Source organism: Podarcis muralis, chromosome 5 (genome assembly GCF_964188315.1).
Source record: "Podarcis muralis chromosome 5, rPodMur119.hap1.1, whole genome shotgun sequence".
NCBI classification, from domain to species: Eukaryota; Metazoa; Chordata; class Lepidosauria; order Squamata; family Lacertidae; genus Podarcis; species Podarcis muralis.
The window spans coordinates 4648962-4674701 of record NC_135659.1 but is presented as its reverse complement, the minus strand read 5'-3'; the positions used below and the strand labels follow the sequence as shown (position 1 = coordinate 4674701).

The 25740-nt window shown below is 44.8% G+C and overlaps 2 protein-coding genes and 2 long non-coding RNA genes across 12 annotated transcripts in view; 2 read left to right on the top strand and 2 right to left on the bottom strand.

Moving 5' to 3' along the window:
- The window catches only part of RABGAP1L (RAB GTPase activating protein 1 like), a 148507-nt gene extending 140643 nt beyond the window's left edge, over positions 1 to 7864 (bottom strand). For 2 of the 3 annotated variants that reach the window (XM_077928208.1, XM_028732327.2), the window contains exons 1-2: positions 7715 to 7864; positions 2165 to 2282 (exon numbers count right to left, since the gene is read on the bottom strand). The gene's annotated coding sequence lies outside the window, so the exon portion shown is untranslated. The remainder of the gene's footprint in view (positions 1 to 2164; positions 2283 to 7714) is intronic. The other variant, XM_077928207.1, reaches the window with a different exon arrangement.
- Positions 7865 to 8971: 1107 nt separating this feature from the next.
- LOC114598545 (uncharacterized) lies at positions 8972 to 16206 on the top strand. The gene is made up of 3 exons (XR_013392822.1): positions 8972 to 11242; positions 14343 to 14521; positions 15999 to 16206. It is a non-coding gene; the product is annotated as an uncharacterized LOC114598545 (long non-coding RNA).
- A 6878-nt stretch (positions 16207 to 23084) lies between these two features.
- LOC144327741 (uncharacterized) lies at positions 23085 to 24543 on the bottom strand. Of its 2 annotated transcripts, XR_013392821.1 has the most exons (3): positions 24272 to 24543; positions 23465 to 23592; positions 23085 to 23204 (listed from the first exon to the last, which is right to left on the bottom strand). It is a non-coding gene; the product is annotated as an uncharacterized LOC144327741 (long non-coding RNA). The 2 variants fall into 2 exon arrangements; XR_013392820.1 differs by lacking the exon at positions 24272 to 24543 and having other exon boundaries at positions 23465 to 23816.
- Positions 23909 to 25740, top strand: part of RC3H1 (ring finger and CCCH-type domains 1) — a 69149-nt gene continuing 67317 nt past the window's right edge. For all 6 annotated transcript variants that reach the window (XM_077928200.1, XM_077928199.1, XM_028732324.2 and 3 more), the window contains exon 1: positions 23909 to 24174. The gene's annotated coding sequence lies outside the window, so the exon portion shown is untranslated. The remainder of the gene's footprint in view (positions 24175 to 25740) is intronic.

Sequence of the window (25740 nt, the reverse complement as noted above, 5' to 3'; positions counted from 1 at the left end):
CCACTTCACTGCAACCTGCATTCACAGGAGAGAATCGACATTTCAATAAAATGCATATTTTGGATTTCTCTCTGGAAGACTCAACTAGTTATTTCAGTGCAAGGGTTTTTTAAAAAACACACTTCAGAAAGAAAAGGAATAAAAATTATTTGCTCTTTCATTATTTCTATAAACGATCCCACAACTGCCAAACTTACATCAAGCCTCTTTTTAGATCTTCTTCGCCTTGTCGGTTAATGGCAAAATGAAACTCAGACTACAGACCTACACCAATTTACCTGAAGGAAAGCCCCATTCAACTCAATGGGACTTACATAGATATACCAGTAGTACCTTGGTTTTCAAACAGCTTAGTTCTCGAACGTTTTGGCTCCCAAATACCACAAACCCGGAAGTGACTGTTCCAGTTTGTGAACTATTTTTGGAAGCTGAATGTTCAATGGGGCTTCCAATTGGCTGCAGGAGCTTCCTGCAGTCAATCAGAAGCCGTGCTTTGGTTTTCAAACGTTTTGGAAGTCGAACAGTCTTCCGGAATGGATTCTATTTGACTTCCAAGGTACAATTGTATACAGAACAAAATAAGGAAAAGACAGGTGACTTCACCAGGACCTCACAAACCTAAATTTAGAAGCGCATAGAGGGAAAGAAATGGAATAAGTAGTTCAAGGGTAACAAAATCAGCCAAGAGGAAAGGAAAGGCTATATTATCAGACAGAAAATTTTGAGTATCATTAACGGGCAGCAAAGTTGTTAGTTACTTGGTTATTTCATTTAGCCGTATATTTTTTTACTGTGGTGGCAGCAATTTGACATGAAATATTATATATTTATTAATTCATGTAATTTAAAATGTTTTATCCTATCTTTCAATCATAAGCTCACTAAGAGAACTTATAAAACCAAGTGTTAAAAGCAGAAATGGCTAATCTTTGGTTCTCCAGATGTTACTGGATTACAATTACCATCATCCTTGGCTTTTGGCCACACTGACTGGTGCTGAGCGGTGCCTGTCTAGAACATCTAGAGAGCCAGAAGTTAGCCACCCCTGAGTAAAAGGAATAGGAATAAAATATTGCTCATAATCTATCAGACAATTTATTAACTCCAACACCACTAAATGCCTAGAGAAAAAAACCCAAAAGTTTTAACTAGCACCTAAATGCTAATGTGCTAACGCTTCCTGAATTGTTGGGGGGGGGGGGGAGTTCCACAACTGCAAAACTACAGTAGTCTCATGATCACTTCTGTCTTTCAAAAACCTCAATTACAATGCAACACTGCAACCTAAGAAACGAATTTCAAGTATTATCAAATCATTTTACAACTTGAAAACTAGCTATATGAAACATTAAGGTGCAGATATAGAATCAGCAATGGAAGAGAAGGACTGTAGCCCTGAAACAATTGCTTCTTAGACTGAAATACTATATCCACTTTAAGAGGACTGCCTTCTATGTGTGTTTGTGTATGTGTGGTTGTGCTATTGAGGGAAACCATCGTTTTATGAACACCTACTGTACAGTGCAATCTTATACATGCCTACTCAGAAGTACCGTATTTTTCGCCCTATAGGACGCACCGTCCCATAAGGCGCACCTAGTTTTTTGGGGGGGGGAATAAGGGGGGGTTATTTGCCGGGCTCCCGCGCCTTGCGGAGAGCTGCGCGAAGTCTGGGCGCGCTGAACTCAGCGCACCCAGCCTTCAGCATGCAGGCAACTCTCCAGGCTTCAGCGAAAGCCTGCATTCACCCCATAGGATGCACACACATTTCCCCTTCATTTTTGGAGGGGGAAAAGTGCGTCCTATGGGGCGAAAAATACGGTATGTCCAACTGAATGCAATGGGACTTCATTCCCTCATCGGCAAGCTTCCTGCGGTTGCATGTGAGGAGGACCTAAGAAAATGTGGGTAGATGTGACTCTTACAGAAGCCTACATTCCAGCCATACAAAGGTTTTCTACACACATTTCTCCATCCAAGCAAACAAGAGGAATTATCACAGTTCAAGGATATATTCCAGTCAACAAAAGGACTTAAGGCATGCCTGCAGCAGAGTTAGTGAGGCATGTGGTCTGAGGAGGGTCCTAAAGGCTAGACAGCCACATTCAGCCCCCAGGGGCATATAAGCTTCACTATATTATTCTTTTTGTATTGCAGCACTTACCCATTTACTGTTGCCAGAACTTAACAACGTAAGGTTTGATATTAACCGGTCAAAGAAGCTTTCATAAAGAGTGGTCTTTCAGTCATCTCTTTCAAGGCAGGCAGGACCTGTTAATCACCTTTGGGGCCAAAGAAAAGAAGATGGACAAAGGTCAGACATACAGGCAGGCAGCCACACAACTTATCATCCTCATCAGGCTGAAACAATCAACACTCAGCCAAACAGATGTGATTACAGACAGTAGTACTATATACGCAATATGGAATTCAATCAGAGCATGCAGATGTTTTGCAAATAAGTCACACAGGGCTGGTTCAGATACCCATCTTGAAGGCTGAGATGGAGAACTCATGCACAAGCTGAGAAACAACTCTACAAGCCATTAGTGCACCAGTGTAAACTCTTGTGATTTTTCTTCCTTGCCCATGGCAGGGGCGCCACCATACAATTTTTGGTTGATGCCAGCATCCTACCCACTTCAACCAGCAAGCCCCTGTCAGCTTCTTTCTCAGAAAAGGTTGGCGTTGAATGAGTGTGCCAGATTGCATATTTATTCTGCAAAATATAACTTGGGTTTTACTTGACACAGAATTTGTATTGTTGAGGTCAACAAAAATTAAGTTTAAGTAATCATCATGGATCATATAAATCCCTGGAGCATTATGCTATATGTACTCAGTTTAGGCAGGTATGTTTTGGGGTACTGAATTTTAATATATGGTGCAGAAATGATATCATACTCCTACAAGAAGAAACAATGGAAATGAACATTGGAAAGATAGTCATATCTATTTAATTTACCTTTTCAAATGCATGTAAATGTGAACATTTAGAGACAATTATAATGGTAAAATCAAATTTCGTGTCAATGTCAAATTTTACATGGGATACTTCTTAGGGTTCTTTTTTATAAAGCTTTTTAAACTTCTGCCATGCTAATAATCTCATCAACTAGGAAATGCTTGTCGCCAATACGAAGGTCAGGTGCGTATCATGTCTCCTGACAAAGAACATTCTCCTCCCCCCCAAAAAAAATTTCAAATTAGTACTTCTTTCATTCTACCCACTGAAACTAATCTGCACCTGTGAGTTCTACTTTCAGTAGGGGACGGGCAACTATCATGAAACACACTAAAGAGTTAGATACTAGTTAAGAAGTGGAACATTCAGACAAGAGGATTCATGCAAATCTTTTAACAGCACCCAAGAAGCATGAGGAAAATAGAGAGAGTGAAGGAATCACTATTACATCAAAAAGGTTGTTCAGGCCGGAGTGGGGGAGGGGATGGTAAGTTGGAATGTGAGGACCCTTTGTAATTGTGTTTATACACTGAAAATCAATAAAACTTCTTATTTTTTTAAAAAAAGGGGTTAATCAGAGAAACTGCTGCTAAAGATGAGAAAGATAACAACACACCAATAACATGGCACTATCACAGTGCATACTGATGTCACACTATATTAGAACTGCTGCCCTAGCAATTCAAAAGCACACCAGTGCAAGTAGATAAACAGGTACTGTTGCAGCAGGAAGCTAAACAGCATTTCTGTGCGCTCTGGTTTCCAACAGTGTTCCACTGTGCCAGAAGCGGTTTAGTCCTGCTGGCCACATGACCAGGAAAGCTGTCTGTGGACAAACGCCAGCTCCCTTGGCCTGAAAGCGAGATGAGCGCCGCAACCCCACAGTTGCCTTTGGCTGGACTTAACTGTCCAGGGGTCATTATTTACCTTATATTAGTTACATTATCACATTCTTCACTAATAAACCATTTGATCCCCCTACAGGACAGCTGCATATTCCTACATTGCAGGGGGTTGGACTAGCCGCCCTGAGCCCGGTCTTGGCTGGGGAGGGCGGGGTATAAATAAATTATTATTATTATTATCATTATCATTATTATTATTATTATTATTATTAGATGATCCTTGGGGTCCCTTCCAGCTCTATGATTCCATAAAACCAATTCCTGAGTATTACTACAGTATGATTTATTGCGGCCATTGGCCCATATCGAAAACAATACATCGAAATTTATCCATAAACAATACAATTTAAACAGTTCCAAGTTAAAACACCCATATAAAACCAATTTTACTTCAGTTAACCTGAGTATTATGAATTACAAAGCTTGCTTCAGATTTTAATTTTTATATAATTTGCACATGCAATTAATTTTGTATGCCAAGTTAGATTCAGCTTATTTATTCATGCCCAATCCAAATAACTTTATTGTAGTAGCCACTGGCCATAACAAATCAAAATAAAAAATAAATAGGTAACACATGCAGGAAGCCCCCAAATCACAACACATACCAGATGAAGCGTTGGGTTTTTGGCAGAAAATTATATGAATCTATGTTACAACTCACTGGTCCAGTAGTTCATCCAGTCCACTATCATGTATTCTGGCTAACAGTGGCTCTTCAAAGTCTTAAGGATGGGTCTTTGCCAGCCCTGCCACCAAAGATCATTTTGGCTGGAAATGCCAGGTCCTGAAACTTGGACCTTCTGCATTCCAAGCATGTGTTCTACCGCTGATCTAGCAATCTTTTCTCACTATAGTTTGAAGGAACATAAGAAGAGCCTGCCAGATCAAGCTAATTGTCTATCTAGCCCAGCATCCTGAGTACAAGAGTCTCTTCCTATGGCTTCCAAGAACTGGTATTCAGAAGCATTACTGCCTCCTGCCATGAAGGCAGAACATAGCCATTGTGCTCAGTAGCCATTGATAGCCCTTATCCTCCATGAATTTATCAAATAGTTTTTTAATAGCATCTAAGTTGGCGGCCATCACTGCCTCCTGTGGGAGTAAGTTCCATAGTTTAACAATGAGCTGCATGAAGAAGTACTTTCTCTTATCTGTGCTGAATCTTCCAACATTCAGATTCATTGGATGTCCACGAGTTCTAGCATTATGAGGGGGAAAAAACCTTTTCTCTACTTTCTCCTTTTAATAATATATTTAAAGAGCTTCTTTTCATGGTTAATGGTTTTAATGTTTTTCCATAAAGTCTTTGTAAAGGTAAAGGTAAAGGTACCCCTGCCCGTACAGGCCAGTCTTGACAGACTCTAGGGTTGTGCGCTCATCTCACTCTATAGGCCGGGAGCCAGCGCTGTCCGCAGACACTTCCGGGTCACGTGGCCAGCGTGACGAAGCTACTCTGGCGAGCCAGCGCAGCACACGGAACACCGTTTACCTTCCCGCTAGTAAGCGGTCCCTATTTATCTACTTGCACCCGAAGGTGCTTTCGAACTGCTAGGTTGGCAGGCGCTGGGACCGAACGACAGGAGCGCACCCCGCCGCAGGGATTCGAACCGCCGACCTTTCGATCGGCAAGTCCTAGGTGCTGAGGCTTTAACCCACAGCGCCACCTGCGTCCCAAAGTCTTTGTACCATCCCTTTATTGTCTGCTTGCCCTTTTTCTGCCAAGGTATGTTAATATATTACTTATATATGCAACCCTTTATACTCAACCTGTAACCATCTGGTCCCAGGGCAGAGTTACATAAAACATATCTGAGTGGTTTAAAATGCCAACCGTTTCCAAAAGCCTGAGAAAAGAGGTGTGTCTTCTGCTGCCAATGAAAAGTCAACAATATGAGGACTCAGTGCACCCCAGGAGAGGTTGTTGATTTTGTGGGCTCACAATGAACAGTAAGTCTACTTGACATTTTGGAAATACGTTATAGTTAAATATGAGTCTATGCAGGAATTAAAATATGTACAATCGATGGGAAATGAAGAAGGGGAACAAATTAATAATAAATGTTAAAATATGTTAAGTACTGAAATGGAATTAGGAAATGCATGTTACGTTGAGCAGCGAGTAAGGGAGGGCAGAAAAACATCATGGATGCAGGGTGGGAAGTCAACTTTTAAATTTGTATTAATTTGATGTTAATGTGTTAATTTATTTGAAAAGCAATAAAAATTAATTGCCCGTGAGAGGTTGTTGAAGCAAGGAGCCACCACATGTGTCAACTTTGTTACAAGACTTGTTTGTCACACTTCCAAGTGTTATCTTGAAGCATTTCCCACGTATTCCCATAAGAGCTATAGGTAGTGGGCAAAGTGGACCTATAGGTCATCCTCATTATAACATACTCAGGCTTGCAGTACAATATTTTAATCATGTTTGCCTCTTCCAATTTCAACATAACTTCTCCCTAATAGAATTCCAGGCTTAATAATTTCAGGAGCCTACTGAAGCTACTAAGAATAAACAAAATGTTCCTGCAAAATCAAATACTTTTTTCAGGCTCTCATATGCATACCTTTCATAAGATATGTGACAGTAAGAAACTTTGTCAAGAGGGCTGGAAGTGCATCTTTTAAAAAAACCAGAATTTAGCTTCACTTCACAAAAGAATTCCACAGCTTGTCAATAAATTAAATTCCCTGCACAAAATTCCTTTGGGATGCGAATAAACAAAAACTAAATTCTAACAACGATTTTCTTCTGATTCTCTACCCAATTTAGTTGTACTGTAATTCACAAGCACTTCTAGCTTCCCCTGAAAGCAGCCAGTTTATGAAACATTGGCCAGTAAAGCCCCTTCGAAAGCTGAAGTGTGACAAACACTTTGCAGTCTTCATCAGTTTCGGTGCCAGAGAGAAACGAATAGAAAACTTGACAAGCCCTGCGCCTTTGCTCTCCCAACTCATCTTTGGACCTGAAGTTTTCCACAGCGCTAATTCGGTGAGATCTATCCAGATGTTTGTTAGGAGAGCTTTCCATTAAACCGCAAGCCATTCTTCTTCGCCTCTGCAGGGTGAAAATTCACCTGCTATCGATCCTTGTCTAACAAGAACATTCTATACCAAACACCCGCAGCTTTCTAAAAGGAAAGGAAAATGCTGATCGACAACCTCCTCCTCCTCCTCCCACCGCGCAGAGCAGCCCCTCCGAGCTCATCCGGAGCAGCCAGCAACTTTATCTCAACAGCATCGCCCCTCGCCGCCAAGTCTCGCCGCTTTCGGAAAGCGGGCGCGTCCAGGGGCTGCTGCAAAGCAGAGGCACCGCAACGGGCGGCGGCATCGCCGGCTCCGGTCCAAAGCAGCCCTGCTGCCAAGAGGCACCCGAGGCGGCCAGGTCTCCTCGCTGCGCCTATTTATTGCCTTTCTAGCCCGCCCTTCACTCCACACGCCCGAGTCGGGATGGAGGCAGAGCGGGGAGTCCCCCCAGTCGGCGGGGCTCTTTTCCGTGGCATCCCTGGCACCGGCAAGAACCCGGCGGCGGCTGCAAAACCCCGAGAGGATTCTTTTTGGGGGGGAAGGAGGGCCCCGAAATTAACCCCAATGGGAAGTTTGTTCTTGTTGCTGCCCCTCCTCCCGTCCCAGAAAGGCAGCCCTGCCCTCCGCCGAGCCGGTTTCCCGGCGGGGGTGGGCGAGCCTCTGAGGGGAGCAAAGGGGACCCGTCCCGAAAGAGCCCAAACAACTCCCAAGTCAACTCTCGGCGTCGCCTCCCTGGGGCGACACGCGGCGGCCCTGAGGGACAGCGCCCCCGGCCCAGGAGGAGGAGCAGCCCCGGCCCCGGCCCGCGTCTTACCGGCGGCCTCCGGCTCCCTCAGGGTGGCGGTTGGCAGCAGCAGCAGCGGAGCCCCCGCCTCCCCCCTCGGGCCGCTTCCCTCTCCGCCGAAGGGACGGCGGCGCCGCCGATGACGTTGGCGGTTCTGTTTTGCCAGGAGGGAGGGGGGCGGAGATGGAGCGGCGGCCAGGCGGGACAAGTGCGCAGGCGCGCGCCCAGGCACCGGCCCCGCCCCGCCCGCGAAAAGGGCGCGACCGACGGGCCCCGAACGGGGGGGGTGAGGCCGCTGGGACAGGCAAGGCCGACTCGTCCGCCCCCCTGTTCTCCTTCGATGGGCTCTCCCTCCCCAGGCCCCGCCCGCGCTGCGAATGAGGGGCTCCGGCCCTCGGAGCCTTTCGCGGGCCGAAGCCCAGCGTCCCCTCAGCGCGGCCAGTTAAGCTGAGCCACCAAAATGTGGCCTCTGGGTCTCACCTGGAGAGGCCGCCTCGGACTGGCCAGTCCCCCCCCCCTCCCCAGGAATTTTTAATATTTTTTAAAAGAAAAAGCCCCGGTTGGATAACGTAATGTGTGAAGTGCAGGTGTTTGTGCCGCCCGCTTTTTATTTAAGCCAAACCAGCTTTACTATTATTATTTATTTCATTTGTATAACCACCCTTCATCCATAGATCTCAGGGCGGTTCACAGCATAAAAACAGAAAATTAATAATAATAATAATAATATCTTTATTGTCATTGCCCCCTTTCGGGGACAACGAAATTACGGTACTTGGCTGCTCCATCCACCCAGGTAGGGCACTCCACACAAAATCAAAACAACTATTGTTGTTGTTGTTTAGTCGTTTAGTCGTGTCCGACTCTTCGTGACCCCATGGACCAGAGCACGCCAGGCACCTCTGTCCTCCACTACTTCCCGCAGTTTGGTCAGACTCATGCTGGTAACTTTGAGAACACTATCCAACCATCTCGTCCTCTTCATCCCCTTCTCCTTGTGCCCTCCATCTTTCCCAGCATCAGGGTCTTTTCCAGGGAGTCTTCTCTTCTCATGAGGTGGCCAAAGTACTGGAGCCTCAGCTTCACGATCTGTCCTTCCAGTGAGCACTCAGGGCTGATTTCCTTAAGAATCGATGCGTTTGATCTTCTTGCAGTCCATGGGACTCTCAAGAGTCTTCTCCAGCACCATAATGCAAAAGCATCAATTCTTCGGCGATCAGCCTTCTTGATGGTCCAGCTCTCACTTCCATACATCACTAAAATCTCACTTCCATACATCACCCTTCATGGATCACTGCCTTGCCGTGGCGAAGGGGCTTGAAGAACTCAGAGAAGCTATGAACTACGCCAAGCAGGGCACACAAGATGAACAGGTCATAGTGGAGAGTTTCGACCAAACGTGATCCACCTGGAGGAGGAACCGGCAAGCCACTCCAGTATCCTTGCCAAGAAAACTCCATGGACAAAGACAACAGGCAAAACAACTATAAAAACACTAATTAAAACAATACAGTATAATACAGCAAGGAAGATTAGATGACTTTCAAAGTCCAGGCTTCCCATTCAGGGCCGAGATCGCTCTGGAGAAGAAGCTGTTCTTAAGACGGCTCGTTGTTGTCTTCATCGTCCTGTATCTCCGTCCCGACGGCAGGAGCTCGAAGAGACAGTGACCAGGATGCGATGGATCTTTTACTATGTCCAGTGCCTTCCTATGGCACCTTGTGGCATAAAGTAACAGAACAATAACACCCTGCACCCCAAAAGCACATTGAAAAGAGCAGAGGATGTTTTCCTGGTGACAGACCACAATCCTGGGCCCGCCCAATACATTTTGGTGCCTGAGAACCACAAAATGGCACCACAACTCCACCTGCCAGGGAATAAAAGGGGAGCGAAGATCTGCCAGGTGAAGGAGGGCACCTCCTTGTCACCAAGAGGCAGCATTTACGGGGAATGCCAAGGGGGCAGCAGATCCAGTCTGCAAGTCGTGGGTGGCCCTGCCCTGCCACAATCCCAAGGCTGCTTTTCAAGCATGACATTTTCCTGGTGGTTGGGGGACATGCAAATCACTGTGTACCTTGGGATATGAAGATGAGACAAGGCAAAAGGCAAAGACTTCCCAATAGCTACAACATCCAGCAAAACAGCCCTGCATGGTCTTCAAAGAAAGCTGAACAGCCTGATTAATTAACATGGTTTGATTTTGCTGCACCAGTGTGGAGAACAGCCTAAGGAAATCATCTTGGATGAAGCAACAGCCAAGTGTACTAGCTTCTTTCTAAATCCTATTGCAAATCACTTTCCATGGAGATTTATTTTGTGTAGGAAAAACTTAGTGCATGACACAACCCCTCTGCCTTTCAGCAAATGCAATGCTCTCACTAAACATTTCCTAATAACCTATAGCCTATTTCACACATATATATTTAACAATAATTATATCCAGCCGTATACAGCACTCAAGGCAGATTGTTAAAACAATCATATTAATATTTAACAACAAAAAAGCAAACAATAAGCAACAAAGATAGCACATAACTTGCCTGGTGAAGCATTCCTGCCAGTAGGACCTTCTGCTGGCATTCCAGGGGGCTTCTGCTGGTGTAGAAGCACCCAGCCCCCTTAGCAGGGTTACGCTTCCTCTGCAAATGCTGCTCAGCCAGCAAATCTTTCGAGTTTAGGATTTCTCTCTCTCCTGGTATGCTTGTAAATACTTCCCTTGTTTGGCTGCATTTATTCTCGGAACTGTGAGTATAATCTGACATGACAGTAATTTTGTTTCTTTTGCTGTGTTATGGCAAATCAATAAAAAAATGAATTGGTAGTCATAAGCTATGAATTATTGGAACAGAAATAGGGGTTTAGGATTTTCCCCCACTAAATAGAATAAATTAAATGTTATTTTTTTACTTAAGCTCCAGTCTCCACTACACCGGATTCAAAATATTAGCGTAAGAAATTACAATTAAATTATATCATTTGTAATTATTACATATACATATTTTAATTGTATAGCAATTATGGATTAACATTACTTTTCACCACACTGTGCCCAGTACCACTTTACTGGTGCCCTTTAAAAGACCCACCAGTCATTCCTTAGACTGGCAGTTGGAGATGGCACAACTTTTTTGTAAAATGTTTAAATAGCCAAGACTTCAGTTCCTCAAGAAGGAAATATATTGGGATGGGCTCTTTGACTATAAAACATTGATTCTGTAAAAGCTGCCTCTTAAATTACATGAAAATTCTGTGAATTTAAGCAGGTTCTTAACAGACTGACAACCTTCATCACAATCTCTGACCCAAAGAGACCAATATTTTAAGCACATGGGGATGGGGGAAATAGTTTGTCTCACTACTCACTGCTCACTTTAAACAGGTTTTTCTTATATTGCTTCATCCAGATTAAACAGAATTTGTTCCTGTAAAACAAGCTGTTGAGAGGACATGGTTTCTTTCTACTCCCACCATGCAGCTTAAGACAACAGGATGCCATCGCCCAAATCAGAATCACTTATGAGTGACAGGCAATCTCAGAAACTGCTATTTATCAGAGTAAGCTGATTTGCCATGGCTGCTAGGAGCAGATAGAAGATGAAGGCTTTGAATGGGGTGTTAGGCGAGAGGCTAGTACCTCTGCTGGGGGTCATGCTTCTGGGGTAGTTTGTCCACCTTTGGTCCCCACCCTGCACTCAGCTCTCACCTGTGGCTCCTAGAAGCTGTCAACATACGACAGCAGCCACACCCTGGGAATGGCTTTGACTGGCTGGCTAAACTAGGCGAGGGGGGCTGATAAGTCTTGAACCCTTGGTGAGTTAGGGACAGTATGCAAAGACTGGCTCCAGTGGATTGAGCAGACAAGACCAAGTGGTCCAACAGTCAAGAATGTGATTTCTGCATATGCTGCAGAGGGAAGTGAGGGGTACATAGGGCTTGCCAACCCGGGAAAGTAGCCCATTTAAGAGAGTGAGAACACTAAACCGAAATCTCCACTGCCTTGCAGGACATCTTTGGGAGAGGAAAGGGCTAAGCTGTAAACCCTACACAAATCCAGAGTGGAGTCCTTAAGATGGTTGGATGGTGCCTTATATGCCTCCTTTTGGCAACTCCTGCAGTTAAGCTGGTGCCCAAGTATTGCTCTGCTTTCCTATGGACCACATCAGCGAGACCAAGAGCGGGGGTCTTGTTTGGGCAGTCCAGGACCCCCATACACATTGCCCAGACTTGCACCCCGGGCAGATCACTTCAGAGTGGTTTGACTTTACCCCAAGAGAGAGATGCATGACAGCAACAACAAAGAACACACCAGCATGTTCATGAGCTAGTGGGTGCACATATCTGATTTTTCTGTGTTTTTGTGCACATTCATCCATACATGAGCACTTTTAGATGAACTCTGTATCAATGTTTTCTGTTCACACTAGCAGGCACTGCTTGATGGGATGTATTCACGTTGTTTGTTGTGTGTTGTCCCCTCCCCTCAGTTACTACCTTTCCACCCCCCCCAAAAAAATCAGAAACTTGAGATCCATTGTGAGCATGCACACAGGTATTTGTTTAGTTGTGCCTGTGGCCAATTTTTTATTTTTGCGATACAAGTATTCCCACAGACCAGATTTGCACAAAACAGTGGGCAAAAAAATTGATGGGGGTGGGGGTGTGTGAGATGCCTGCCTCATCAGTAGCCACCCTCTCTGAGTTCCATAAACCTGAGGTCCACTGTGGGCACACACTTTGGTATGTCTTGACATGTATGCGGCTAATTTTCATGTGTGCGTCATGCCAGCCCCACCAGCAGCCTACTAAGAAGTGCCTCACACAGGGAGTGTGCTGGAATTGCTCCCAGCAAAATATCACCACACAGTTGAAAAACACATGCACACTTTGATACAATGCAGTTCCGTACACCTGTAATTGGGTGGCATGCAATTATATATATTTTTCCCCTGACCACATTAGCCATGGATTGGGAAAAACTGAATTAAATGAGCAAAGTTATCATGAAAAAAACAGCCTGTGCATGTGACCCTTAAAGGGTTAAATATTACAACTTTGTATTATGGACTAGAGTTGGACACCACCCTTTGGACTTTCATTTGCTCACCATTTTCAGTTGTGCTTTCTTCCAAGCCAGTGATAAGGAAACAAGTTTGTTTGCCTGCAGTAGGAAGTAAGGGTTTGCTTATTTTGCTGTTATTATGTTGAGTATAGCAGGATTGGATGTTTATTGCCAAAGGGTGATTTGAAGGGATAATTTAAAGTAATATGAAAAAACATATATATCCTTTACTCTCATAGTGACTATTTCCCCTCTTTTTTTAGTACTTTATGGCAAAGGATGACACAGCCCTAGAAGAACAGAAACAATGCAGTGCCCACTTACAGTTACCTGGCTGGCCGGCCCCCCAGGCTATTTTTCGTGGATTTCATGGACAGAAAATCCAGCCCCAGCAACCAGGGGGGAAATCCAACTGTTTTCCACAATTAGTTTCCAATCACTTAGTTAGTCCTTTATATAGCAACTAGTTAACTGATTTTCCATTGACTGTCCAACCAGAAGGAAAATCCTAAAGGTCAGGAACAAATCTAAAAGAACTAACAAAATTAAAAGCCTCAAACGGGCTAAAAAAATAATATTCTGTTCAACGTACATCATGGGCTAGGTTAAGTTAACACACTCTTTGCATGGGATAGTGTGAATAAAGGTTACTGTCCTTCCCTTCTTCTGGCCTGGCCTGGCCCTAGGGAGTGGAGGGTGGGAACTGGTTGGCACCATGTGCCTCCCCCACTCCAGAAAAATACCCAGCCTAGGAATGTGGCTGCTCTGTCTAATAAGCAAAGCTGTCTACATGGTTGCACGGCTTTCAGCCCTTCACTTAGAACCCCCCAGATCCAGCAATATTGCATTTTATTTTACTGTATATATAAATTTACTTTGCACCCTGCAGTATTACAGAAGCTGAAAAGGGGTTGGGTTGCCTGCCCTTTAAGTATCAGAGTACTGTACTGTGTTTATAATATAACCTGATGGATCTGAAATGAAATTTATGGGTAGTTTTGTTTTGGTTTTTTAAATTGGTCCTTAAATTGTGATCCTGACAATTTAATTTTAGTATCCCATAACCTAAAAATACCACAGACTTACCATTTCCCCAACTGTAATTATTTTGGACAAGTAATCAACATAATCCCAAAATTAAAATTGATTTTAAATTTGTATTTGTCCCATCAATGCAAAGTAAGCATTCTTATGTAAATTAGAGGTGGGGTGCACACTAATCCCAATTTGATGAAACCTGATTTGAGGTTAGACCTGTGTAAAATAATTGGGCTAAATATTAGGCACAGGAAGGCAATTGCTACAAACTACCGGTAAAAACAATTTCAGACTTATTTACTAGAGGCCACCTCGGAAGTGCTCCTACAGTTACTTGTATGATTTTAAATTGCATTTTTTTTTAATGTAGCAGCTCTGCATGAACTCTTGGACTATTTGCAAGCTTTAAACTTTGTCATAAGACAAACCTACCTAAAATGTGCATTCTTTACAATATATTTATATGGTTACAGTTTTGTTATTTTTAAAACCATTCTGTGGATATTCAGACAAAATATATTGCTCAAAATAAACATTTCAATTTTGCTTCCCATACAGAGGAAAGAATAGAATCACAGAATGGCAGAGTTGGAAGGGATCATCTAGTTGAACCCCCTGCAATGCAATAATTTCAACAAGATCATACACGACACCTATGCTTGAAAACCTGCAAGGAAGGAGAGTCCACCACCTCTCGTTGGAGCCTGTTCCACTGTCAAACTAAAATTTTACTATTTGTAAGTACCTAGTGTTTGATCCCCCACACACTCAAACCGTAGTGGCATTACATAAAAGTGGTGATGTTGCTTTATAAATAGTTTATATGTGTGAAATTTTCACCCACCAGTCTTACAGAGACAAAATTTGGAGCATAAGAGGAGTCCTGCTGGATCAGACCAAAGGCCTGTCTAGTCCAGCATCCTGTTCTCACTGTGGCCAACCAAATGCCCATGGGAAGCTCACAAACAGGACTTGAGTGATTTTCAGCAGTTGGTATCCAGGGTCATGCTGCCTCTGACAGCCGGATAGAAAATAGCTCTCATGGCTAGTACTCAGTTACAGATTTTTTCTTCATGGATTTGTCCAATCCTCTTTTAAAGCCATCCAGATTGATGGCCATCACTACATCTTGTGGGCACGGACTTGACAGTTTAGCTATGCACTGTGTGCTGTGTTCAAGCTCCTGTCTCAAGGGATATTAAGAGAAACGTAACTCACTGATTTCCTTCCTCTGTTGGGGTGTGAATATTATTAGTCAGCTTGTGTGAAATATATATTGGCTCTTTAGGTGGTGTGAGAGCTATTTCTCTGTGGTGCAATCCTATGCTGCTGCTGCAGTTATAAGTACAGTGGTACCTCGGGTTACAAACACTTCAGGTTACAGACTCCGCTAACCAGGAAGTAGTACCTCAGGTTAAGAACTTTGCCCCAGGATGAGAACAGAAATCACGCGGCAGTGGCAGCGGGAGGCTCCATTAGCCAAAGTGGTACCTCGGGTTAAGAACAGTTTCAGGTTAAGAATGGACCTCCCAAACGAATTAAGTTCATAACCAGAGGTACTACTGTATAAGCACCAGATTCACATGGTGTGTGTCCTCATAACAGGCAAAAAGTCAGGTGGGGAAAAGCCATGCAGTTGAGCCTGCCCACATAATTCTGGCATTGAGACATACTCTACCTGTTGGAGTTCACACAGTTCAAGTAGGTAGAATCATACAGGGGGGAGGGATCTTGGAGGTCATCTGGTCTAACCCCTTGCTCAATGCTGTATGCAGTTACAGCATCCCCGACACACGGCTTCCTGGCCTCAGCTCAAAATACCTCACCAAGTCCCAAGGCAGCCTACGCCATTGTCAAACAGCTTTTGATCATTAGGAGTTCACTCCTAGTGTTATTTATGCAGTTGAAGTACTTATATTCTACCCCCAAATCACTGTAACTGCAAACAATGATAAAGAGGATTCTAGTAAATTATGGGGAAAGGAGGGAGATGTGTAGCATCATGTTTGAAAGAATTCTAACTGAGTTAAGTGGGGTTTACTTCTGAATTATTACACAAGATTACTGACTTACTCTGAGCTAGGCTATGAAAAGCTGGAGTCAAGAAACTTGTTAAAGTCATGGAGCTTTGAGGAAATTCCTGCCTGAGGAGATTCCTGAGGAGATTTGAGGATTTTCTTCCTTTTAAACAAGCTGTTTATTTTAATTTTTCAGCTATAACAATGAAAAACAGAACTCCCTCCATCCTCCATAGTACACTGAGTTGGAGACAACTATAGCGCTGACTATACTAGAAAAGGTTAAATTTGGCAGTCACACTGTTTAAATAAAAGTGTATTTCCATAGATTTCAATGGGACGCAGGTAGTCTGCATCCTTGTTCTTTTTGAAATGCATGAGAAATAAAACTGAACCATGTGGAAGCAACTGTGTGGGTCACTTTACTGCCCCTTTGTATCCATATCTGTAGTCTTTTGTGACTTTTTTGTTACTATTAAATTTTTATTTTCTCATTGATTTTAAAACATTAACAACAGAACATTTCTTCTAGTAGCCAGTCCTAAACATGCTTGCTCTGGCTTCTGCTGGAGATGGAGAACGGTAGCAGAATGAACAATTCCTCATTAAACAAGAGAGCTCAATACAGCTCTGCTTTACCGACAACAATCTAGGTCACTTCCAAATTGCTATCACCACACCTAACCCTGATTGCAGGGCGCATGGATATGGGTCAGGTGTGAGGCATGGAGCTGAACCTACAGGTCTGGTCTGGCACACAAACACAAGATGTTTCAAATGGCAGTAACATTTAATGCTCTAATGCTAATGATGGGCAGCTTTAGGGTTTCACCAGAAGGTTTATAAGAAACAGTGATGCACAAAGGTTTAAGGTGGAAAGCTGTGCTTCTCTGCCATGGCTGTTTATGTACAGTGAGTTCAGGTCATATGCACACAACACCATCAGCACATATACACCAACATGTTGGAAAGAGTTATGAGAAAACAGATGTGCTTTTCTGAACACTCACCAATAAAGCTTGCTAATACCAAGTTGATTCTGAAATTATCCAAGAAGAGTTCAAGCTTATTGACGCAGTAGATCACACACGAAGTAAGTGGACTTAGCGCTTTACTAGAAAGAACAGGATCTACACAGGAGTGTCAGAACTAATGAGCACAGCAACTCTTCTTTGGTAAGTCTTGCCCCTATGAAGCAGTTGTGGCGACTGAAGGTCCCTACCTTCTCACAGCTGCCTAAGTCCCCTCCTCTCCAGGGTCCCCCCCCCAAGCAATCTGACATTGTGCCTGTGATGCTAATTTCTCCTCTGCCCTCTTCATACCTTTTCTGGTTCTGGGAAACTAGTGGGGAGGGAAGCTTGTCGCAGCAGGAGAGGGAGACAACTGTGACTTCACCAGCTGGACTCCTCTCTGCCTCTTGGCCTCCCGCATCCCACTCTCCTGCTTCAGCTTCAGATTCTGGACATCTCTCCAGTCCCCAAGCTCTGTGCCTTATTTCCTTGCTGGTTCCCCAGCAGGTTCCTCCCACCATTTCTCTGCATCCCACCAGTCCCTGACTCTTATCCATTACTAACTATAAAAGGTAAAGGTAAAGGTACCCCTGCCCATACGGGCCAGTCTTGCCAGACTCTAGGGTTGTGCGCTCATCTCACTCTGTAGGCCGGGAGCCAGCGCTGTCCGCAGACACTTCTGGGTCACGTGGCCAGCGTGACAAGCTGCATCTGGCGAGCCAGCGCAGCACACGGAACCCCGTTTACCTTCCCGCTGGTAAGCGGTCCCTATTTATCTACTTGCACCTGGGGGTGCTTTCGAACTGCTAGGTTGGCAGGCGCTGGGACCGAGCAACGGGAGTGCACTCCGCCGCGGGGATTCGAACCGCCGACCATGCGATCGGCAAGTCCTAGGCGCTGAGGTTTTACCCACAGCGCCACCCGCGTCCCCTATTACTAACTATAAATACTGCAAATATGTGACAATATCATCCTTCCTTCCTTCCTTCATAAATAAATAAGATTGAAATTCTGGGTGAACTTACTTAGATATACATATGCACAGGACCAGAATGCATATTACAGAATTTTAGAATAGGACGACAACAGGAATTTCTGCAGTGCTCTGAAACGTGAACTTTCAGAAGTTACAGATGGATAGCTCTGTAATTACAACAGTAGAGGGCATCAGATTGTCAGCTGAGCATCCACAATTTGCTATGAAGTGGTGGACTTTTCAGGGCAATATGACAAAGAATAATAAAAAGCTTAACTAAACATCCTGGCATGGGGCTGATAAAGACCAAAATCTGCTCTATGATATTATTACTATTACTTATTACATTTATTAGATGTTGTAACAGACCTACCACTTAATACCACCCATTAATAAGGCGGCAGATCCACTCCCGCTAACTGCCCCGCATTAAATATAGTGCACCCACAATTTACCACAGATCATCTCGTGGGGGACTTGTGTGAGGGAAAACTTAATGATTGGAGTCTCAAGCAGAAAATAAACTAACAAGAAAAGTTTTATTAAACAAAAATGGTTTATGAAACAAAGTGGGTGAGGAAATGCATTCTTTCAGATAGAAGTTAACTTGCTCACTTTAACTAACTCAGGCTTAAGCACAACACTATAGGCACAGCTCTTCTTGAACTTCAGTTACTAAAAATCAGTTGTTACGCTTCAGGTGGTAGATGTTCAGGTTTCTAGAACAGAGAGTAAAATGCTCAACTCAGTTTCTGTCACTGAGATATTACCGTTGAATACTTTCAACACAGCTTCTCCTCAGTTGCCCACTCTCTTAGCCATCCCACCCCGGAGGTCTTCTAAATGAGGATCCCCTCACCTCCTGGGACTGGGCTGGGAGTCTTCTGGACCTAGAAGAACTCTCCCCTCCTGGCTAGACGGACACCCAGGGAGGCTGTCATCCCCCCAGGATCTCCCTCTCCCGGCTCAGACTCAGCCCTCCCAGGACACTCCTGTCTCTACAGTGGTACCTCGGGTTACAGACACTTCAGGTTACAGACTCTGCTAACCCAGAAATAGTGCTTCAGGTTAAGAACTTTGTTTTAGGATGAGAACAGAAATCGTGCAGCGGCCGTGCAGCAGCAGGAGGCCCCTTTAGCTAAAGTGGTGCTTCGGGTTAAGAACAGTTTCAGGTTAAGAACGGACCTCCGGAACGAATTAAGTACGTAACCAGAGGTACCACTGTATTCCTTTTACAGACCGTTAACCCGGTCTAAAACTTCACATAAAATATAAAATAAATCTTAGCCAAGGGGGTAGACTTACTCATTACTTTAAAGCTTAAATTAAAATAAGGGAATGAGTTATAAGGCTTTTAAAGACGAACAAGGGTTTTACTTCTGAATTCTGCACATGCTGTGTTTTTCTTCTTTTTAAGCACAATGGTTGTATCCATTGCTGCAATTCCACTAATGTGGCAGTCTGTCACTCATGCAATGGAACTTCTCTCCTCCTCTTCCCTACGACCGGAGCTTTTTTCTGCCAGAACGTGCTGGAGCGCAGTTCCAGCACCGTTTTTTTGCCTTGCTTTGTCTAAGAATTCTGCTCACCCAGCAAAGGAAGTCCCCTGATCAGCGAGGTGTGCAGGATGGCAGCTGAAGCAGCCTGAGCAGGGCAGGAGAGCAGCAAGGTGTGCACAATGGTGACTGAAGCGGCCTGAGTGGGTGGGTGGAGCATCTTGTCATGTGATTTCAGTTTCAAGATGGTGGCATCAACATCTGGGTTGGAGACTGGCACCTTTTTTCCTAGAACAAAGCACTGCCTACAACTCCATGCACACTTACAAAATCTGCTCAGGAGGTGGAAGTTCCACAGGGCAGGTGAAACTTCCATTTGAGCAGCACTGGAGGCAACCCAATGTAGAAATCATGCCCTTGTTACAACTTAAAGTTGTAGGGATGGGTTTTTAAGATTGTAGTGTGGGGAATGACAGGCATCTTGCAGGAAAAAAATTAAATCCAAAGATGTAACATTATTAAATTGTATGTTTTAATTTGTTGTGGAAGATTACATAGCACACTACTATTTCAGATATGGAATTTGCTGTTGAAATTTGAGGGCTAAATTTGGGCTGTAAAATGAGAGTAAAAAATATGATATTGAAATGTGCCTGACGATTTATTAATGTTAAATCAGCACCTTAGCAAATCCAGGTCAGAATTAATAGAATGTGACCATATAGATTTGGCTTCTCTAGCAATTATTTTGGTGTGCTGAACATTACACACATGCTTATCCCCATCTGGCAGTGCGGAAACAATTGTGACAATTATTGCAGCACACAGAGGACACAGAGGAAAAAAATGTACAGTTACATGCAATGTGGATCCTCTTTGGGATTCTACTTTCTAGGTTGCAGCCAGAAGCATTGCAGGTGAATACAAGGAACAAGCCAGACAACACTGTTGGCCAAGGCAATGGTGATTAAAGCACAGTCAAGACCTCGCAACAGAGGTGGTGATTTGTTCTGATGTGTGGTTCCTAAGGATGGGTTTCCTCAATGGTGCCGCTATACAATGTACAAACTCCCCCTCCTCTATTGTCATAATTGACCACTACCCCAGCTATGCTAAGGAGATTGCTGGTTAGAGAGGGTTGCAATCAGTGGATTGATACGACTTGAAATATAATTAACTGACTATTGTATTTTCAGGGACTTTACCAGCCTATTCCCTCCCCACATTGTGGCAGCACAACTGCTAGACCAGGCATAGGCAAATTCGGGCCTCCAAATGTTTTGGGACTACAACTCCCATCATCCCTAGCCAACAGGACCAGTGGTCAGGGATGATGGGAGTTGTAGTCCCAAAACACCTGGAGGGCCGAGTTTGCCTATGCCTGTGCTAGACTTTTGATAGCCACATCTTAGGAAACAAAGCGGGGAGTGGGCTTTAAACCAGTCTTCCACATTTGTGTTTGTGAGTAGAACTTGTATCCAAATCCCAGTGATTTTTTTTTTAAGCACCCAGAACTACCATTCCCCCATACTGATTGTAAATTCCATTGTAGGCATATCCAGGATGTGTTCTGGGTCTGGGTGTGTGGACTTCCTTAATTCCGAATAGAGGCCATTGACTCACCTATGGCCATGACTCACCATTGACTCACCTACGACTACAGGACATATTGTGCAGAGGTGTGTAATTGCTTGTTCTGCTGTATGCTTGGGAGTTTTTTGGGCATGTGTGTATGTGATGAGGTGAATAAACTGTTAGTGGGTCTGTGGCTGGGGGATAGCTTTATGTTTGGAAATATCACTCATCAACACAAGTAAAAACTCAATGTTGTGCCCACTCTGAGGCAGTGATGGTGACAGTGACAAATATTAAGTTTTCTTCACAGTACAGTGGAACCTTGGTTTTTGAGCGTCTCGGAGGCCGAACGATTCAGAACCTGAATGCCAAAAACCCGGAAGTGAATTCTTCTGTTTTCGAATGCGCCTCCGAAGTTTAACAGCTTCCAAGGTGCATTTCTCCATTTTCTCAATGGAATTTGCCGACTGCCCATTGCACCTTGGTTGTCAAACGTTTCAGAAGTCGAACAGTCTTCTGGAATGGATTACGTTTGACAACCGAGGTTCCACTGTATTGCCCATTGCTTTTACAAGTGGATTGGGACACCCTGCAATCTTGTCCAATAGAAACATTCTAAAGTTATATCCATTATTGGCTTACCAGCGAGTCACTGAGTTACCCTCTCTCATGAGCCCAACTTTTCCTTTATGGCCCATAATCTAACTAGACTCTATGTATGCAGGTTCAGAGGTAAGTACGGTACTTGCCCCCAGGGAGGGTGATTCCTCAGGCAATTACATGTTGCACCTTCAATGCCGTTTCTTACCTAGGCTTTTGTGTTTAACCTTTGATATTTTGTTTCCTTGGTTGCCACCCTTAGCCTGGGTGTCACCATTGCCACAAAAGGGAAGGAGTGTTAATTATTGATACTGTTGCATGCCACCCCAATCTCCAAATGGTGCAAGATTCCAGGGGCCCCACCCACTTGCCATTTATCACAGAGCCCCTTCCTTTGTTCTCCTTACACCTCACCCCAAGGCTAGCCTGGCTATTATTTTAACACTTGCTAGATCCAGGGATGAGAGGGGTCTAGCACCCAGTTTAAGATGCACACACCCAAAACTCATAGCACTATCCTTTACTAGGTGATAGTTGCAAAGCAATTAGGAAAAAGCATTGTAGCATTGGCACAATAAAGCTACCTTCCAACCCCTGCCTCTACACTCCTCAATGTATTTTTTTCAGAGTTCCCTTTCTTGCTTTGCTTTCCTCTTCTGCCCTTCTTCATAGCCTTCTTAGTTTTCTCTTTCCTCCCTCTGTCCCCATGTATGTCCTCTTGGCTTTCTCAGGCATTAATTTGGTCCCGCAGCAATGGCTGATCATGCCCTCAACCCAGACAGAACAGAGGCACTGCTAGTGGGAAGTTTGCCTACCCAGGTAAAAGGTATTAATCCCGTTCTAAAGGGCTGTAATTTCCCCTTAAAGAACCAAGTTCATCACGTGAGGGTGAGTGTGCTCATTCATCCATTTTTGTAATGGGCAGATATCGCCTCTGTAACCCAGAGTACCTTTCCCCAACTTAGGAAGTTTTGCCAGCTATGGCACTGCCTGGTTAAAGTAGCCTTGCTTCAGCAATTCATGCCTTGGTAACCTCCTCTGTGGACAATTGCAAAGTATTATGTGCACTGTTGCTTTTTAAAATGTTCTGGAAATTTGTGTTGGTTCAGAAAGTAGCCAACAGACTGCTGAGACTGGATTGTATGAATCACACCACTCTTGGTGATCAAGCAGCTCCCCTGGCTCACAGCCAATGAGGGAATATCAAACACCTTCAAATGGAAAAGGCCCTTTGCAGTTGTGACCAGGGTGCTTCATGGACTACCTCTCTCCACATGTACCTGTCTAATTGCTGGGATCTCCTTCAAAAGCTCATCTCAAATGGCCCTGCCAGGTAGGTAGAAGGGCATTTCCAGTGGTGGCTACCCAGCTGTGGAATGCTGACTCCAGAGTGCTGCCCTTTTTATTCTCCTAGGCCTGTTGATGTCTCATAGCTTTAAGATGCTTTTACCTTCTGGGACTTGTCTTTTAATGCTTCATGTATACTGTACTTCCAAAGCAAGCAAACAGAGCAGGGAAGTGATTTTCAAGTTTCTATTATTCCCCTTTTGGAAACTGCAGCTAGCTGTCAAACAAAGCATGTATGTCTCTTTTACACGAGGTACTCAAGAAGGAAATGCAACGAATTAGAGTTGCTGTTAGTTGACATTTTATCATTTCAGGCTGGGAAGCCATCTTTCAGACAGAAGAAATGCATGGATCCTTGCGCCATGGTTCAAGACTGGGGATGCTAGGAGCCATGAGATCTGAAATAAAGAGCAGTTGCTTTATCCTTTTGGCTATGCCTGGTATAGAGCGACACATGGGCTAGCTGGCAATGTTCATCCTAGTTATTAAAGTGCTACAAGACTCTTCGTTGTTCATGATAGTAAGTTCAGTATGGCTCTGCACCTGAATCAGCACATGTAATCAATCTTTGCCATGGGAGCCATGAGTCTTTTCCTACAGCAACTACTGTTATTTTTAAGCTGCCTTGCTACTGGATCCTGCACTCGGGGTGACTTACCAGCAGTAGACACGAGTACAATAAAAAAGCGTAGCTACACACTCTGACGTGAATTGCAGTCCAAGCTCATGCATGTTGACCGGGTTTCACAAAGCCCAGTGGCAGGAAAGTATGCGCTGTACTGCAGCCTGAAAGTAAAGCGCTGAAAGTTAATCTCTACGTAGAAGGGGATTTTCTAAAATAAAGAGCATTTCATAGCAGCTCTTCCACTCTTCGTACTGTTGTGGCTCTTTGGATTTCGGAACAATACTTCTACCACAGCTGGTAAACCAAGGTTTCCTCTGCTTCCTCCCTCACAGATTATATATATGTGTGTATGTGCATATATATCCACACCCCCCCGCCTATATCTCCACCCCGCTCAACCTATAAATGGAGGGCGAGGCCGCGGCGCCTGGCGGGCCCGCTCCGCCCCTCTTCTGCTGCCGAGCAGGAAGGGGCGGGCGGCTGCCGGGCGAGCGAGGCATTAGCGGCGGCCCTGGAGGCGAGGCAGGGCTTTGCTGCTGAGGCGAGAGGCGGAGAGGCGCCCAAGATGGCCCCTGCTGCAGAGGCGGCCGTGGCAGCAGCAGAGGGCCGGAGGGCGGAAGGGAAGGCCGCGGCCGGCCGGCTCCTGCTGCTGGTGGACAAGGAGGAGGAGGGCGCGACGGCCCCGTCCGTGGCCCGCAGCTGAGAGGAGCTGCCGCCGCCGCCGCCGCCGCCACCGCCGTGAGGTAAGCGGAGTCTCCCCGGTGGGCGGGTGGCGGGGAACAATAGGGCGGAGGCTGCGGCCTGCTCCTCTCTTTTCCGTCGGGCGGGCGGCGCCTCAACCTGGCTGGCTGGCCGGCCGGCGGGCCAGGCATTGCGGCCGGTGTCTCGGTGCCAGGCGCCCCAGCGGCCTCTTCCACCATTTCCCCTCCACTTCGCCGAAGCCTCGGTAGGCCTCAGGCTTCTGCCGGGCTCGCTTTCTGCCATCCCCGCCCCCGCGGCTTCGGAAGAGGCCGGGAAATATCCTGGGGGCCGGTGGTTACACGCGGTCTCAACTCATTCCAGGGGTCTGGGGGGTGTGTGTACACGGTATAGTATTCTTGGCTAGGGAATGGTGCGCGGGGGCGGCTGGAAGCCCTTGCCAGGTGTGATCCTCATTGACCCTCCGTGGGAATTACCTCTGACAGCTCAGCCTTAGGCATGTCTACTCAGAAGCGCTCCCATTAAGTTCAGTGGGACTTACTCCCGAGTAAGCGTGTGGGGGTCGCACTCTAAAGTAAACGCACATAGATCGCATCACATTGCACACGTCCATACTTCTAGGGGAGAGCGCTGTCCCACCTGTTAAAAGATCACACATGCTTTTATTCTGTGCTTCTGTTCCCCAAATGTAGCTTCTGTGTTCAGTCTCTGAAGCTTATTGGGTTCTGACATTGACCTCCCCATGATCTTTTGAACATTATCCCTGGCAGTGGTCACTGTACTCCAGGGAGGAAAGAAGCGTTAAAAACACAGAACAAAGTGTAATTCTAAAAATTCTCGAGGAGTACAAGTACCCCTACCTTCTGTATATTTATCATGTATGTAACTTTCAGTGTCATGGTTTCAGAGGATTGGACAAAAGTCTGCTTCCCAGGAAATGAAGGATCTGGTTTGGCTACCTGAAGCAAGCAAGCAAACCTTTGTGTTCAGGGAGAGAGTTGATATTGAGCAGGAAGTGACATCTGCAAACAGTTCACCAAGAAGCCATGTAAAATTTCATTGCGCAAAAGGAAGGCTGTTTACTTTATTCCTCACCCATCTCTTCATAAACACAACTGTCACACTGTATTATTTTGGTAGAATAAATTGTGATTTAGTTATTTATTTTGACTTCTATCAGATAGTGTTTTGGTTATGAGAGAACACTGTGAATTGTGTTCATGAAAATTAACAGGAATTTGTATTTACTTACCTGGTCGCCACATGTGATGAAGATCACATAGAATTCATTATTTAAGGAATTTTTACTCCATTCTTTAGCTGAAAAGCCTTCTAGAATGGCTTACAAAGATCAGGATCAATATAGTCCCTGTACCCAGGATTATATTCTAAAATGATATGTAAAATTGCATTCAAGTGAGTAAACAGAATGACAGGGCCTGAGGGACAGGTCAATCTGCCTTTTCTCTGCTAGCTCAGCTTCCATCATTACTTGGTATTGAACCCCCATCATATTTAGCAAGTATGAAAACATTATGTCCTGGTGGAATAAGGACAGATAAGTTGCTCTTTACTTCCACAGGTTCTGTGCTGGCTGTAGGGAGTGAAAT